Raw genomic sequence first — 16,997 nt, 5'->3', positions numbered from 1 at the left:
ACGGGAAGATCTCTCACTGGAGGCTTTTGCAATAATACAGGATAGATGCAAAGGGGACTTGGGATTGGAGCTGCAGCAGTGGAAATGGTCTCTGTGATTAGATTTTGGATATTTTTTAATGGTACACACAGGCAAATATGGTGACAGGGATGTGGGGAATTATAAGATGTGGGATGAAGGAAAGCTAGGGATCAAGGCTGATAGCAAGGCTCATCCATGGGGTAAACTCAGGAGGGAGCTTTGGTGGGGAAGACGGGGAGGCTGGATGACTACATTACATTCTAAGAACTGACAACAGCTTCTGCTCATCAGCAAGCAGGTGGTCACCTACTGGCATGGGACTAGATGAGGTCACTAGGGCAGTAAGTGCAGAGGGAAAAGAGGTCCAAATCCCAGATGCTGGTGCATTCCCAGTTTAGAGGTTGGAGATGAGAGAAGGACTCAGCAAAGAAGACAGAGTAGAAGGCAGAGAGGTGAGAGGGAAGCTAGCCAAGGGCAGTGCCTGAGAGCCGGACAGAGACAGCCACCCATGCCACAGCCAGCCTGGGACACAAGAAGGGAGACACCACCCCCACAGGGACAGCAAGATGGGAGATTCTGCTGGGTGGCAGAAGCCATGATCACTCAAAGCTCAGTCACCTCTTAAGGAGAGGTGAGCTATACATGGGACGACACTGGCTGGTGACTGGAAATGAAGCTGGGAGCAAGAACTTTTTTTTAGTATGTTAGAAAAAAAGACAGCATTATTTGTACATTGATGGAAAAGATCTACCAGTGAAGAAAAAGTTAATGGTGTGGGAGACAAAAGTCAGATGTTTGATTAAAAATATTCTAAGTCAGGAGAGCAAGAGCTGCATTATTAATGTCTCTTGGGTTGTCAGACCCTTCAAGACTCTAATGAAGTCAGTGAGTCTTCCTCTAGATGAGAAAGATGTCTCAAGTTTGAATTTCAGAGAGATCCAGACCCACTGAAGCTGACCCTCTTATCTCCGGGGAAAACTCCCAGCACCTTAAAAAGCACAATCACTTTGTTCCTTCAGGTATTTCATACACGTTTCCAAAGAGATGAAAATTTGAATAATTATCATATGTAACAAAGAAATGCTAAATAATTACCGCATAATGGCAAGTGAAACTATATTTACAGTTAATCTAAACATCAATAAGCTGTGCTCTACTTTCTGCTGACTTACCTTCTTGCAAGGTGGTAAAACATTTCTCTCCTCCACACCCAGCCTAGACTTCCTGTTGCCCACTCCCCCACTGCCCAGCACCCCCACATTTCTGCATTTTGAGCTCCTTGGTCCTCTTGTGTTCCCCTCACCTGCACTTCTCCAGCTCCACATACTCAAATATTACTCTACCCAAGACCCAGACAGAATTCTAACACCTCTATTGTTTCTTCTCTGATATCACAGCCCATCATCTCCTTCCCTGGGACTCAGTGCTTCTTCAATACCACTCAAGCAGTTAATTCTGTGTTAATTTGCATCAACACAGTGTTTCTGCACTTTCTGAATTTCCCCAATACAGTGCTAGGAACAAAAGACAGAAATACTCTTTGCATCATCACCTTCAGCTAGAACACCATTACAAATGTGGCATATATTACACAAGTGTATCTTAAATAAACTAATTAACCTCAGTAGCTTCTGAAAGGACTGGTTTGGTTTTACTATGTCAATGCCAATTATAGGCAAAATTTCAAAAAAAAAAAACCACGAAATGAAATGGAATTTTAATTCTGAAAATTGTACCATCTAAGAAGTGATAGAGCCCAATGCTGAGTAAAACTCTTATTACCAAAAATTGTGATCATGATTGATTAGTTTTTTTTTTTTCATGGACATAACAAACTGCCTTGATTTTACTTAAAACTGAATCATAACTGATTGGGGGTAAATAGCCAACTCTTCTTGGGATTCCACTGTACCCTAGCATTTGTTTTACTCAGTTCTATACCTGTTATTCCAGCCCATAAAATCTCCCAAGGGCACAGTGGGTCCCAGGCAGCACCACCACTTGGCACAGTTCCTTGCTCACAACTCTCACCCCAACCCCGCATTCCACTAGTCCTGCCGTGACCCCACCCCCATGTCCTCCTACAGTACCACCTGCCATGGCTTGACTCAGCTCTTCCCTTCTCAAGGCCACAAGAATGGGTGGTCATACCAATCATACTCAGCAGATGATTGACACACACTCACTTTAAACCAAGCTTGTTTGAGCCAGGGTTTAAATAAAATCATGGTTCTCAGAGTTTCAGGAAAGTGATAAGTCATCCTGTTGGAATATGAAAATTAACAGCACTGTGCACAAGCTTGCACACACAGGTCAAGTACCAATGCTTTTGTTGTTCAGCAACTTTGCATCGAGTCCCAGGACAGCTAAACTTAGCCTTGAACTAAGAGGCAGGGAGCAAATCATTAACACACTGAAACATCCAAAGTTAAGAATGTGTTTGACCAGGTCTAGACATTTAGACTGTCACTGACTAATATTAAAATGGTGAGAAGTTCCTGCCTAGCCTCCTCAGACCTCAGAGCCCCCATGTGGGAATGTGAAGATGCACCATGATGGACTGTTCAGGCCTCTGTCTTCCCGAGGCCCTGGGCACTGCTCATTTCTCAGCCTAGGTTCTTGTATCTAAGATGCAGCCCTGGGCTATGGTGCTGCTACCCTTTAACCTCCCACAGGCCCCCCAGGTACTGCTGCTTCTCACCTGAGCCTCTTTCTTCAGTCCCCAGGGCAGTGTGGTGGCTGTTTTCAGAGCCCCTCCTTTCCAAACCAAGTCTGCTATTTAAGGAGTGTTCTCCATTGGGGTTCACAGAACCTCTCCATGCTGGCCTGGGTGGCTTCCTGGTTTCCTATAACCCAGCCAGTCACAGTCCTTTCCCAATCAGTCCTGTTCTTTTCTACTGGTGACATGGAGGAGAAGGAAGCCTTCCACAGCTGGCCTACTAACAGTAAGGCACAGCTGCATTCCCAGTCATGGACAAGCACCCAGCCACTCTGGCCCACTCCCAGCCCACCAGCAGATTTGCTTCATTGCCACACCTAAAGGAAAGCAAACCTGATCCACAATGGCTCTTAAAGTAGGAATCTAAGGCAACCAGCTGATAAATATCCCAAACTCTTCTTCCTTGTATGTCGAGAAAAATAGCTACAGCTTTCTACCAGGTCCCAGAGTCAGACTGCCTGGATGCAAATGCCAATCACTCCTCTATTTGCTAACTGTGTGACCTAGGATGAGTTACTTAACCAGTCTGTGCCTCAGTTTACCCATCTGTAAAATGGGGACAATTACAGTACCTACCTACTTCCTGGTACTGACAGTACCATGAAATATTTTCAAGTATTAAAATGAGGTGATAGGAGTTCCCATTTTGGTACAGTGGAAACGAATCTGACTAGGAACCATGAGGTTGTGGGTTCCATCTCTGGCCTCTCTCAATGGATTAGGATCAGGCATTGCCATGAGCTGTGGTGTAGGTCCCAGAGGCAGCTCGGATCTGGTGTTTCAGTGTAGGCTGGCAACTGTAGCTCCAATTGGACACCTAGCCTGGGAACCTCCAAATGCTGTGAGTATGACCTTAACAAAAAAAGCAAAAAAAAAAAAAAAAAAAAGAGGAGATACATGTCAAGTTCTTAGAACAGTCCTTGCAGAGAGTGCTCCTATAAGGCTAGCTAGTATTGCTGTTATTATTATTATTACTCTCATTATTATTATTTGTTCAGCCCAGGGTAGGCAGGGATGTACTCAGGGTAGGCAGCGGCTTCCTCAGAAGACCCAGATATCAATTAGAACTTAGCAATGCCTGCCGACCATGCACTGTCACAAGCCCACACACCTGTGAAAGCCATTATAGTTTGTATAATATTTTTATACTCTCATTCCACTTTGTTCCTCACAGTTCTTGTGAGCTAGAAGATATATGTTATTACCCCTATTTGACAGGTAAAGAAATCAGGGTTCATAGAGGTCAAGTGCTGGCTTGGCCAAGGTCACACTGAAAGTTACCCTTAAGCCAAGTATGGCTCAACCCCTTTGACATCAGATTCCAGGCTCTCTGTTCCATGTGGGAAGGAATAGGTCCTCCTCCAACTCCAGGTCTGGGGTAAGCTCCATGCTCCCAGAGGGACCCCCAACAGACTGGAGCCCACAGAGTAGCTGACATTTCTCCTGAGTTTGGTGATGAGTCACTCTCCATGGTGCGTGGTGCAGCTTCAACAAACATTACTGAGCACAGCTCTAAATCACCAAGACCTGTCAGGCTTCCATTCCCAGAAGGTCAAAAGAGATGAATTCAGTATCACTGCTATGCTAAAGCACCCACCCCACACCCCGCAGTTCTGAAGTTTGGTGCCTGGGATGTTCTGGCCTAAGACGATTTCTCTTGGGTCTTTTTAAAATGAAATGTGCCAGTTAATAGAATCAAATTGCCTTTTCATGAAGTGATGCCAGCAAAGAGAAGGTTCTGTTTACTGTTTCGACAGAAGCATTTTAACTTTCAAAGCTCTTTCACAGCTGTTTTCTTTTATTAAAGGTTTATTGCTTTCAAATCCTTTGTGAAAGAGGTTTAAAAATAAAGTTGATCTTACCCCTTTATAACAGCAATAGACTTCACTTTCAGTTTTTTTTAAAGCCTGAGTATATGTGATCATTACAGAAAATTCAGAAAAGATGGAAAAGTAGGAGGAAAATGAAAACAAATCCATGCTGCCCTCAGCCCTCTCCATGTGCCTGTCCAACCACATCAAGAAAACCAGGACTGGAGTTCCCATAGGGCTCAGTGGAAATGAATCCAACTAGTAACCATGAGGTTGTGGGTTGATCCCTGGCCTCACTCAGTGGGTCAAGGATCCAGTGTTGCCATAAGCTGTGGTGTAGGTTACAGACTTGGATCTGGCATTATTGTGGCTGTGGCATAGGGTGGCGACTATAGTTGCAATTTGAACCCTAGCCTGGGAATTTCCATATGCCATGGGTGTGGCCCTAAAAAAAAGGCAAAAAAAAAAAAGGCAAAAGAAAAAAGAAAACCAGGACTCATCCTGTGGTACTTATACTCCCAGGCTTCATTCTTGGAAAAGCTTCAGTTTTCTTGTTTTCAGAACTGTGATCACACTGCACATCCATCTTTGCACCTGATTCTTGTCTTTTAACATGATGTGAAGCCCATATTGGATAAGGTGGAATATTATTTCCATTAAGATGTAGTATCATACCGTGTGACCATTCTCTAACTGTAAAGATACAGGTTGCTTATAATTTTTCAGCATGACAAGTTATGGTCTCATCTCCTTCCAATTCTGTCATCACAATCCATATATGGCAGATGGGATGGCCCCTCTTATGCACTAGGACACCACGTACACAGAAAATCAGCTGCATCAAGAGAAGTAAATCAATGAGACCTAGAGTTTGTCTCTTTCCCCTACACCCTGGCCTCCTTCTGATCTTGCTGAGAGGGTCATTGATAAGTTTAAAAATTGATGACCTGACTCCATGATAGAAAACACAATTAACCACCAATAACTGACCTTCATAACTAGGACAATCCCATTGGCAAATCTTCCACAAATTTCATATCAATTCCTACTGTTTCATTCTAATAACCCTAAGGGGAGTTGAGGCCATTTAAATTCATAAAGCAAGAAATATTGAAGATCTAGGAAATTCTGTACCTAAAGCAGCAACAGGAGCTTTGAGAGTTGAGTGAAAAGACAACTTACTACTGGTCTTCCCCCATGTTGAAACATTTAAATGTAATGTAAACTGCTTCCTAAGTGATAGTCCCATAATTAAGAGGCCACTGTTCCCACAACTCTATTTTTAGCTCTATTCAAGTCCTTTTCCCTTTCTGCTTAGCATTACAGCCAATTACCTCCCTCATTTGCCCAATCGCTTAACATTTATCCTGCAAATATATACTGAATGCTTTCTCTGATGGTCACTGCCTTACAGAGGTTCACAAACTGCAGTCTCACTGGAAAGGTGGTCAAATATCATGGTTTATGCTGTGGGGCCTGGAGACAGAGCAGCTGGGTCCACAGCCTCACAGCCTTGTTCCAGGTGTGCAAACTTAGGCAAGTCGTGGACCTCTCTGTGCCTGTTTCCCCCTTTCTAAGCGGAAGATGGTGATAATCACTGTTTCCCAGGCTGTGTTCAGGCTTCAATGCATTAATCCATGCAGAGTATTTGGAACATATCCTGGTGTAACAGTCAAAATGTTACCCAATATCAAGGAGCACAAAATCCAGCTGAGAGGTTTCAGAATCATATCTTTTTAAGTCTTATACTCCCCATGTCTGTGAGGAAATCCATTCTATCTTCGTAGGAATCATTCTCACTTCTCATGATGAACCCGCTTTCTCCAACTATAATTCTCCTAAGAGTACCTGAGGAATCCACCCAGCTTTCTTGGCACTAGGAAGACTCCCTGAACTTCTGCATTAGATTTCTCCCCTGAAGTCTGTTTATTTCCATGATCAAGACTGTGGTTTGGAACATGATTTATTCAGCACAATTGCAAAGTGAACACTTTCTTGACAAGATTCCTCACATATCTAACTGCAACGATAGCTGAGATGCTGAGAGGAGAATGCAGAGACAGAACAAGAAAGAGCTTCTCACCTATTGATCTCAAACTATTTTATTTTATTTTTTATTTTAGCTTCTCACCTATTGATCTCAAACTATTTTATTTTATTTTATTTTACTGTCTTTTGTCTCTTCAGGGCTGTACCTGTGGCATATGGAGGTTCCCAGGATAGAGGTCTAATCGGAGTTACAGCTGCTGGCCTATGCCACAGCCACAGCCACAGCAACACGAGATCTGAGCCACATCTGTGACCTACACCACAGCTCACAGCAACACCAGATTCTTAACCCACTGAGCAAGACCAGGGATTGAACCTGCAACCTCACAGTTCCTTGTTGGATTCTTTTCCACTGTACCACAATGGGAACTCCTATCTTTTTTTTTTTTTTTTTGTCTTTTTGCCATTTCTTGGGCCACTCCCATGGCATATGGAGTTTCCCAGGCTAGGGGTCTAATCGGAGCAGAAGCTGCCAGCCTATGCCAGAGCCACAGCAACCCAGGATCCGAGCCATGTCTGTGACCTACACCACAGCTCACAGCAACACCAGATCATTAACCCACTGAGCAAGGGCAGGGATCGAACCCGCAACCTCATGGTTCCTAGTCGGATTCGTTAACCACTGCACCACGTCAGGAATTCTGGGAACTCCTATGTTGAACTTTAAAATTAATAATTAATTAATGTATTAAAATTTGTGTATGTATTAGATGAGAATAATTTTGACAAGGAAAAATTAAGCCAGAAATGAAAAAGTTAAAACAGACAAGCTAACATACCAAAAAGGAGCCACTGCTAGATATAAAAGGCACCAGGACTAGGTATATTCAGCTGAGATCTATCTCTTTTTAAAAAAGGTAATTCTAATGATATCAAACTAAGGCCTTTGAAATATGTAGAAATGTTCCCAATTTGTTTTATGAAACTAGTACTGCTTTAACACCAAAATCCAGTAAGTATATATTATAGAAGCAATGATCAAAATACGTAAATGTATACAGGGAAGCCAAAAAAAATATGCATATATGGGAGGCTGGGAAGGATGGGGGATAACAGTGAAAAATCAAAATCTAAGTACACTCCAAGATACATTTGTGCAATTATATAAAAATTATGTATGCATATATATGATAATAAATTATGTAATGCACAAATTATAAGTAATAAAAATTTTATAAAGTTTGTGACAGTCAATACACACACCTGAGTGCAATGCACAAAACATCCATACACATTAAAGGAGAATGTAAAATTTTCACTGCAGGAGTTCCTGTTTTGGCTCAGTGGAATAAAAACCTGACATATTACCTGTGAAGATGCAGGTTCAATGCCTAGACTTGCTCAGTGGGTTTGGACCTAAGCTATAGCGTAGGTCCCAGATACAGCTGGGATCTGGTGTTGCTATGTTGTTATGGCTGTGGCTTAGGCTGGCAGCTGCAGTTCTGATTTTATTTCTAGCCCAGGAAATGCATATGCTGCAAGTGTGGCCATAAAAAGACAACAACAACAACAACAACAAAAACTTTGGAGTTCCTGTCGTGGCACAGCAGAAACAAATCCAACGAGGAATCATGGGGTTGGGGATTCAATTCCTGGCCTCAGTCAGTTGGTTAAGGATCTGGTATTTCCATGAGCTGTGGCATAGGTGGCAGATATGGCTCGGATCTGGCATTGCTGTGGCCATGGTGTAGGCTGGCAGATGTAGCTCGGAGTAGACCCCCAGCCTGGGAACCTCCATATGCAATGGGTACAGACCTAAAAAGCAAAAAAAAAAAAAAAAAAAGAAAGAAAGAAATTCACTGCATTTAAACATTTAAAGACCAACTAATATGACTCTAGGCCAAAGTCTAGACTCTTAATATTTGCAGCCCCAACTCCATACCATCTACAATGTTGTTCATGAGAACCAGAGCCCTCATTCGCTTTGCATCTCACAGGATATTTTGTTAGATGGATAAGAAAATAATCCTACAGACATCCACAGACTGATATTCTCCAAGACTGAGGAAAAGCAAAGATAACCTTGTCCAAACATCTGTTCCACTAAATACTGGTCACATGCAATGATTTGAGGGAAAGGGGTTCTGTGTTCAAAACAGTTCAGGATATTTCTCATGGGAGATTCACAGTGCAGACAAGTGCACTAAAGACTCTGAAAAGTGTGTGATAAAAAAGTTCTAGACAACACTGAAGCTAGTTGACTGACACTTTCCTTCTTTTTTGCCTCCTACCAGTTATATCCCAACTGAAGAATGTTTTGGGGGAATTCTAGCTTAGATCATTTCAGCACTTAAAGTCATTGCCCTTGACCAATTTCAAACACCCAGAAAAACCAAAGAACAGATAGATGGACTGAATCCATTATGGAATCAGAAAATATACGCTTGGTCATTATACAGCTGACAAATTCTGCTCCTGTTTGTTAGTTTCACAGTTATCAGACTTATTCACGAGCTCTTCTGTTGATGCACATCACTGAGATAACATAAAGATGAACACTAGGAAACCTGGAAAGTGCTAGAACTAATGTAAAGGACCATCATTGTTATGCTGAGTGGCTCTAATGCCTTCTTGGGGCATTAAGTTAATTTAGGTAAAATAATACCAATAACTTGATTGTCTTCCTCCCACCCCCACTGCAGACATACAAGAAAAATGCTTGACCAGAAAAAGCTTTTTGATGCTTCATGGATACCGATATTTTTCTTACAGCTAGACACTAAAGACCTGCAAGTATCTATATAGAAGGCCAAAGAAGCAGAATAAGTTGCCAATATTAATAATAAAATATTACTACTGACTCTTAATTCATATTTACTGATGCCAGACTTAGGCATAAATTTTACTACAGAAGTCTATCTTCATTAATATAAATACCACTATTTCAGGATTTGTAAATTCAGATTCTCATAGAAAGAATCTATTAGGACTGCATAATGATCAAATTGATTTTGATCTAAGATAAAAGATAAAAAAAGAAATATTTACTCTAAGTAATTTTCAAACCCCTGAGAAGCATCAAAATTCAAAAAGATAGACAATATGTTCACAGCAAATAATTTTCATGTAGTTTATGTGGCTTTACACATGTGGTCAAATCAAGATAGCATTTATTTTCAAAAATTCTACAATTTAGACATTTCTATTCTAGACAACAAGTTCTCACATTTGGTATAAAATAGTCAGATTTTTCTATCTAGTTATTTATCTATCTCTCTACATATATATTTTTGTTGTTGTTGTTTGTCTTTTTAGGGCTGCACTCATATCATATGGCAGTTCCCAGGCTAGGGGTCCAATCAGAGCTATAGCTGGTGACTTATGCCACAGCCACAAGAATGCAGGATCTGAGCCACGTCTGTGACCTACACCTCAGCTCATGGCAACACTGGATCCTTAACCCCCTGTGCAAGGCCAGGGATCGAACCCACAACCTCATGGTTCCTAGTCAGATTCATTTCCACTGTGCCAAGATGGGAACTCCCAGATTTATCTATATTAAGTCTGAATTCATTCCATTAACAGAAATTCCTTTTCTATCTCCCAATGCCTTGGTTTAGTTAATCATAACAAAACCCTTAGGCATTATTTTTCAGTATAGGTAACGGCATTTCCTTTATCCTTCTAGTCTCTAGCAACAGTCTTGGGATGTCTGACCAGAACTAGGGATCCCCAAGAGGGAACCAGAATGCAGGAACTCTGTGCCCTTGGCCTACCCAACACAGATCCCACTCTTCTCCAGGAGAAGGCTGGGGCTGACTGACTACACACCAAGGTGCTTGTGGCAGTTCATTTTATGTGTCAAATTGACTGGGCCACACACAGGGTGCCCTGATTACCATCATTTCTGGATAAAACAGGCACCAGAATTGGTGGACTCAGTGAAGGAGGCTGCCTACCCCATCATGGGCAGTCACCATTCAATCCCCTAGGGGCCTGGAGAAAATAAAATGTAAGAACAGGGCAAGGGAGGATTTGTTCCCTTCCTGCCTATTTGGCCTGGGACATTGGTCTCCTGCCCTTGGATGGGGATTACATCATCATTTATCCTGGTTCTCAGGTCTTTGGGTTCAGACTAAATTACGTCATGGGCTTTCCTGGGTCTCTAGCTTTCCAATTGCAAGTGGTAGAACTCACAACCTCCATAATCACGTGAACCAAATCTTCACAATAAATCCGTGTGTGTGTTTGTGTGTGTGTGTGTCCATGTGTGCATGCACACACATGTGTATAAAACCTGGGCAGCCTGGCCCCAGAATCTACATTCTCTCTCTCTTAATATTATTATTTTTTTAGGCTGTGCCTGTGGCATGTGGACATTCCCAGGGCAGGGGTCCAACTTTTACCACAGCAGTGACCTGAGCCACTGTGTGACAACGCTGGATCCTTAACCTGCTGCACCACAAGGGAACTCCAGAGTCTATGTTCTTCATCCCCATTGTATCCTGCCTCATAAAATAAGGTCACCCCAAGGTATTCAACTTTCTTCAAGGAACTTGAAAAGGGCCCTCCTTTTAAAGATGTCACTTGAAAAAATCCAATCATTTCGCAAGAGGTATCCAAATGCTAGTCCAAACTCAAATCCAAGGCAAAGCTTTCACCCTACCAAGACAAAATAAGAAAAATAACTAATTGTGTGTGTGTGTGTGTGTGTGTGTGTGTGTGTGTTCACCAACTGCCTCTCTGGGTCTAAAGGACCATCCTCTGTTTTCAGTGTCAATATTTTCTTTCTCCTTGAAGTGCCAGTGATAGAAGGTATAGCTACTATTATGTTCATGCCCTTACCTGACAAAAGCAAAAGTTAGCAATCAAAAGTGGGCTTCCTAAATTCTTCATTTTACTAATCCATGAGTTCTCCAAGTCTGAAAATCAATGATCTGCCTTTTTTTGTTGGCTTTGTTTTGTTTGTCCTTTTAGGACTGCACCCACAGCACATGGAGGTTCCCAGGCTAGGGGTCGAATTGGAACTGTAGCTGCTGGCCTACACCACAACCACAGCAATGCCAGATCTGAGCTCATCTGGAATCTACATCACAGCTCACAGCAATGCCGGATCATTAACCCACTTGGTGAGGCCAGGGATAGAACCTGAGTCTTTATGGATACTAATAGGGTTCATTAACCACTGAGCCAGGATGGGAACTCCAAGGAGCTACCTTTTTTGAAGAAGCTCTGAGGTTTCTCTCCATAGGTAATTACCACTGAGAAGGCAATTCACACCCGTTACTGCTGGTGTGGGGGAGGCAGGGAGGAAATGTGAGGAGAGCCTGACAATGGAGACACAGCCTCTACAGAACAGTCTTGACACTAAGGGATGGAAGGGGCTAGTGGGGATGATCATGGAAAAAACAACTGTGAAGACTTTTTAAAGGGTGGGAAACTCTCCTTGTCAGATGGCCCCTAAAGAAAGAACGGCTCTCCTGAAGCCAAGAGTTTATCCAGCTTATGATTTTTCCAGATCTCTTGCTCCAGTATAATTACATAGCCCATTAAAGTTAAAAACATATGCTATTATCCACAAGATAAACAACATATAATTCTATGTTCTAGCTTGAATTGTTAACCAATTATTTTAAATAGAACCATTCCCAGTGAAATAGTAGCATGTTTTGTTGACTTTTTACACCAATAGCTAGAGAAATTAAATGTTTCTTGTGGCACACTGATTGGGTTGTTAATTACTTAAAATGAGCCTGAAATCCTGCCTCTCTTTGGAAAGAGAAATAATCAATGATAAATATGTGTCATAAAGAAATGAACATCTCTATTATAGAGACTTCATTAAAATTGATTTTCTCTCAAACTATATTGAACTATTGAACAATTTAATCCTAAATCTATTTTGGTACAATGAACTTATTGGCTAAATTTCCTGTGTGGTCAGAATACACATTTCTATTGAGATTTCTAAAACTTTAAGTGGTTACCTTTCATGCCAATCTACATCAGATAGCTGCCATTTTCAAAACTTCCAGTCTATTTAAGAATGAATTCCATGTAAACTGGTACAGCCACTATGGAGAACCGTTTGGAGATACCCTAGAAATCTATACATAGAACTTCCATATGATCCTACAACCCCACTCTTGGGCATATATCCAGACAAAACTCTACTTAAAAGAGACACCTGCACCCGCATGTTCATTGCAGCACTTTCACAATAGCCAGGACATGGAAACAACCCAAATGTCCATTGACAGAGGATTGGATTTGGAAGATGTGGTATATATACACAATGGAATACTACTCAGCCATAAAAAGAATGACATAATGCCATTGGCAGCAACATGGATGGAACTAGAGAATCTCATCCTGAGTGAAATGAGCCAGAAAGACAAAGACAAATACCATATGATATCACTTATAACTGGAATCTAATATCCAGCACAAATGATCATCTCCTCAGAAAAGAAATCATGGACTTGGAGAAAAGACTTGTGGCTGCCTGATGGGAGCGGGAGGGAATGGGAGGGATCTGGAGCTTGGGCTTATCAGACACAACTTAGAATAGATTTACAAGGAGATCCTGCTGAGTAGCATTGAGAACTTTGTCTAGATACTCATGTTGCAACAGAAGAAAGGGTGGGGAAAATGTAATTGTAATGTATACATGTAAGGATAACTTGATCCCCTTGCTGTACAGTGGGAAAATAAACAAAAAAAAAAGTAAAAAAAAAAATGAATTCCAGAATGTCTGCTCTGACTCAATGAGATCAGTGTCATCTTGGGAGCACTGGGACACAGGTTCAATCCCCAGCCCAGCCCAGCTTAATGTGGAGTAAGCATCTGGCATTGGTGCAGCCAAGGCTTAGGTCAAAACAGCAGCTTTGAGCTGATCCCTGGCCCAGGAACTCCATGTGCTGCGGGTGGCCACGAAAGAATGAATCCCCTAAGAAAAATGCTACACATGAAAAATACATCATTTAAATCAGTGCTGGAAGAAATATTAAAAAAAGAAATTTGTAATAAAAAGAAGGATTATTTAATAGCCTTAATTTCAACTTACAAGCAATTTAATAGTGCTGAATGATGGAAGTGATTTTATGATATCCAAGCAAGTAGAACCAAAAGAATAACTTTATTCTGTGACTCCAAAATTCAGAGAATGTCACAGCTCCTGGGCTTGCTTACAGCTGCTATATAAAGGACAAATAGAGAGACAGTTTTGCTTGAAAAGCAATGAACAGAATTGATTAACACAAAGTAGTTTCCAACATGTACTCACATCTGCTGTGATTTTTATCTAGCTCAATGAATTCAAAGATAAAATTAACGTATGACAAAGATGGTACTCAGGGGAAAGTAGCAGAAACATCACACACAGGCCAGGGCATCTGGATTCTTACCATAACTCTCCCACTCGCTCCCTTTTTTTTATTCTTTTTGGGGCTACATTCATGGCATACAGAAGTTCCCAGTTTAGGGATTGAAGTGGAAAGGGGTACAACACAGCCACAGCAATGCCATATCCAAGCCAAGTCTGCAGCATTCACACAGAGCATGACAATGCTGAATCCCTAACCCAATGACTGAGGCCAGGAATTGAACCCTTATCCTCATGCATACTAGTTGTGTTTATAACCACTGACCACAACCGGAACTCGAACCTTTTAAACGTTAAGCAAATCACTTTGTCTGACTGGGCCCCAGGTTCCTCCTCCGTAACACAGAAAGGTCAAACTTATCATCTAAAAGAGCCCATTCATCATGGCATGATTTAAGATAGGAAATATTTTTTTTGTCTTTTTGCCTTTTCTAGGGCCACACCCTCAGCATATGAAGTTTCCCAGGCTAGGGGTCTAACTGGAGCTGTAGCCACTGGCCTATACCAGAGCCACAGCAATGTGGGATCCAAGCCACATCTGTTACCTACAACACAGCTCATGGCAATGCCAGATCCTTAACCCATTGAGCGAGGCCAGGGATCGAACCCACAACCTAATGGTTCCAAATCAGATTTGCTCACCACTGACCCATTACAGGAACTCTGGAAATTATTTTTTAAATAATTTTATCATAGATTAATCTTGCCCAACAAAAAAAATTTACTCTGTCTTTTAGGTCTTTTTTTAATCCCGAGATTCTTCCCTTCATTCCCTTTGTGCCCTTACAGTGTGTCACCTGGGCCCTTGAACCTGTAGAATTCCTTTGGTCTGAATTGGGCCAATTCCTATTTATGGTTCAATTCAAAATGTTCCTCTGTCCTCTGCATTTCCTGCAAATGATATGTGCCTTCAGAAATGAAAACATTTGTGCCTTCACTTTATATATATCAGTATATATAGAGTGTGTGTATGTGTGTGTGTATGTGTGTGTGTATGTGTTTGTTATATCTATATATATATTTTTTTTTGGGGGGGGCACACCTGAGGCATATGGAGGTTCCAAGGCTAGAAGTTGAATCAGAGCTTTAGCCACCAGCCTACCCCACAGCCACAGCAATGCCAGATCCCAGCCACATCTGTGACCTACACCACAGATCATGGCAATGCTGGATCCCTAACCCACCAAGAAAGGCCAGGGTTCACACCCACATCCTCATGGATACTAGTCAGATTTGTTTCCACTGAGCCATGACAGGAACTCCAAGTCCTCACTTTTATTACCCGATAATGTGTATCCTTTTTTTTTCGCTACCCCAGTGGCATACAGAAATTCCCAGGCCAGGGATCAAAACCCATCCCACAACTGAAACCAGAGCCACTGCAGTGACAATGCCAGATTTTTTAATCTGCTAAGCCACAAGGGGATTCCATATCTTACAATTATTTTTTTTTTGGTCTTTTTAGAGCTGCACCCAAGGCATATGGAAGTCCCATGCTAGGTTTTTAATCAGAGCTTCAGCTGCCAGCCTACACTATAGTCACAGAAACACCAGATCTGAGCTGCATCTGTAAACTACACCAGAGCTCATGGCAATGTCAGATTCTTAACCCACTACGTGAGGCCAGGGATTGAACCTACAAACTCATGGTTATTAGCTGAGTTCATCACTGCTGAGCCACAATGGGAACTCCCCCTTATAATATTTTTAAATGAGAAGTAAATAACAACCAGAAAAAAACATTTAAATGCAGTCTACATGGCCTATAACACCACTCCCCATCATTTACCTAGAGTGCTATCCCTTTCCAAGGATAAAGTGGTATGGCCAGATTCTCTACCAACACTAAGGACTGTTTTTACTAGAAAGTCAGTTGAAGCCTCCTGTGCATTAGACCTAGGGATTTTCTCCCTGGTCTGGTCTTTGGAAAAGTTTTCTTTTATCCCTCCACATGCATTGGTCTCCTCTCTAGACCCACAGCTCCCCTCGCTCAGGGCTATTACATAAGGTGGCCCCACCCCATGGAGGCTGCCATTAGCAACCATTCTAAGAGGCAGCCTTTCAGCAGAAATAGTTGAAATGGCCTACCTTAAAAGTTTAAATCCATCCCTCCTGGGGAAATGAGCTCCAGAAGGAGACTTTAAAAACAGCATCCAGCAGGAAAGGCAGAAAGGGAGAAATGCTTCCTAGCATTGTTGTCAAGGAATCAATTCTGCCACCAGCCATTACAGCTGTATCATCTGCAAAAATGAGTGTTCTCTAGGCACAGCAGATGTTCCAAAGCTGTGTCATTTGTAAATACAGATGAGAAATGTGAATTGAAGATGTGACCTTACTCAGTGTGCTATTTGAGGGTGACAGTAATTATGAATATTGACTATAATTTGAGCTGAGAATGCAAGGATCTTTCTTCAGTCTAAATATAGCTGCAGAAAACATATTTGCAAATAGTAAAATAATACTCACTGTTGCCTGCCACCACACAGTTGCAAAGTGAGCCAGTCTAATGCTGAGGCTCTCAGACAAACATGGTCAATTCCACATCTTTGCTTTAACAAAACAGAAAACAAAAAAAAAAAAACCCTGTCAATTCTTCAGCCACAGGAGAAATTAAAGAATTAAAGGCTTGATTGAATAGAGGTCAGGAAGTAAACAGAGTTTCTGTAAAAGAATGACTGACCAGGAAGAGAAGGACAGAGGAGAGGATTAAATTCTTTCTTCAAAGTTTCAGGGAATTAGGAATAATGGCTTCACATATCCCATCCCTCTAAGGAAGGTAAAAAGAAGAAAAACTGGTAGACATCTGAGCTTTGATTTCTTGCCTTGAGATGGCTAAGTGGTCACATCTTAAAGATGAGTTTCCCCAAACAGACTTGTAGTGGAGACCCAGAATGTTGTGAAGGATTCTGAGCATAGTCCTGGATAAGCAGGAAGCATGCTGAGATCAATTAGTAACATCTTCCATGGATACTACTCTTGCAAAATGTAGATATTTAGCATCCTGGACAAAGTGATCACTAAGGTTTTTTCCAGCATCTAGCCCAGCTCTAATCATTTTCAGAAGAAACCACAG

General features: G+C 41.7%; 1 long non-coding RNA gene across 1 annotated transcript in view; it reads right to left on the bottom strand.

Moving 5' to 3' along the window:
- The window catches only part of LOC110258381, a 30,412-nt gene extending 13,938 nt beyond the window's left edge, over positions 1–16,474 (bottom strand). Inside the window, exons 1-2 of the long non-coding RNA XR_002341131.1 lie at positions 16,391–16,474; positions 13,607–13,736 (exon numbers count right to left, since the gene is read on the bottom strand). This is a non-coding gene — a long non-coding RNA (uncharacterized LOC110258381). The remainder of the gene's footprint in view (positions 1–13,606; positions 13,737–16,390) is intronic.
- Positions 16,475–16,997: the final 523 nt, after the last annotated feature.

This window comes from Sus scrofa, unplaced genomic scaffold (genome assembly GCF_000003025.6).
Source record: "Sus scrofa isolate TJ Tabasco breed Duroc unplaced genomic scaffold, Sscrofa11.1 Contig1948, whole genome shotgun sequence".
NCBI lineage: Eukaryota > Metazoa > Chordata > Mammalia > Artiodactyla > Suidae > Sus > Sus scrofa.
The sequence above is the reverse complement of the archived record's forward strand: the minus strand, read 5'-3'. Positions and strand labels throughout refer to the sequence as shown.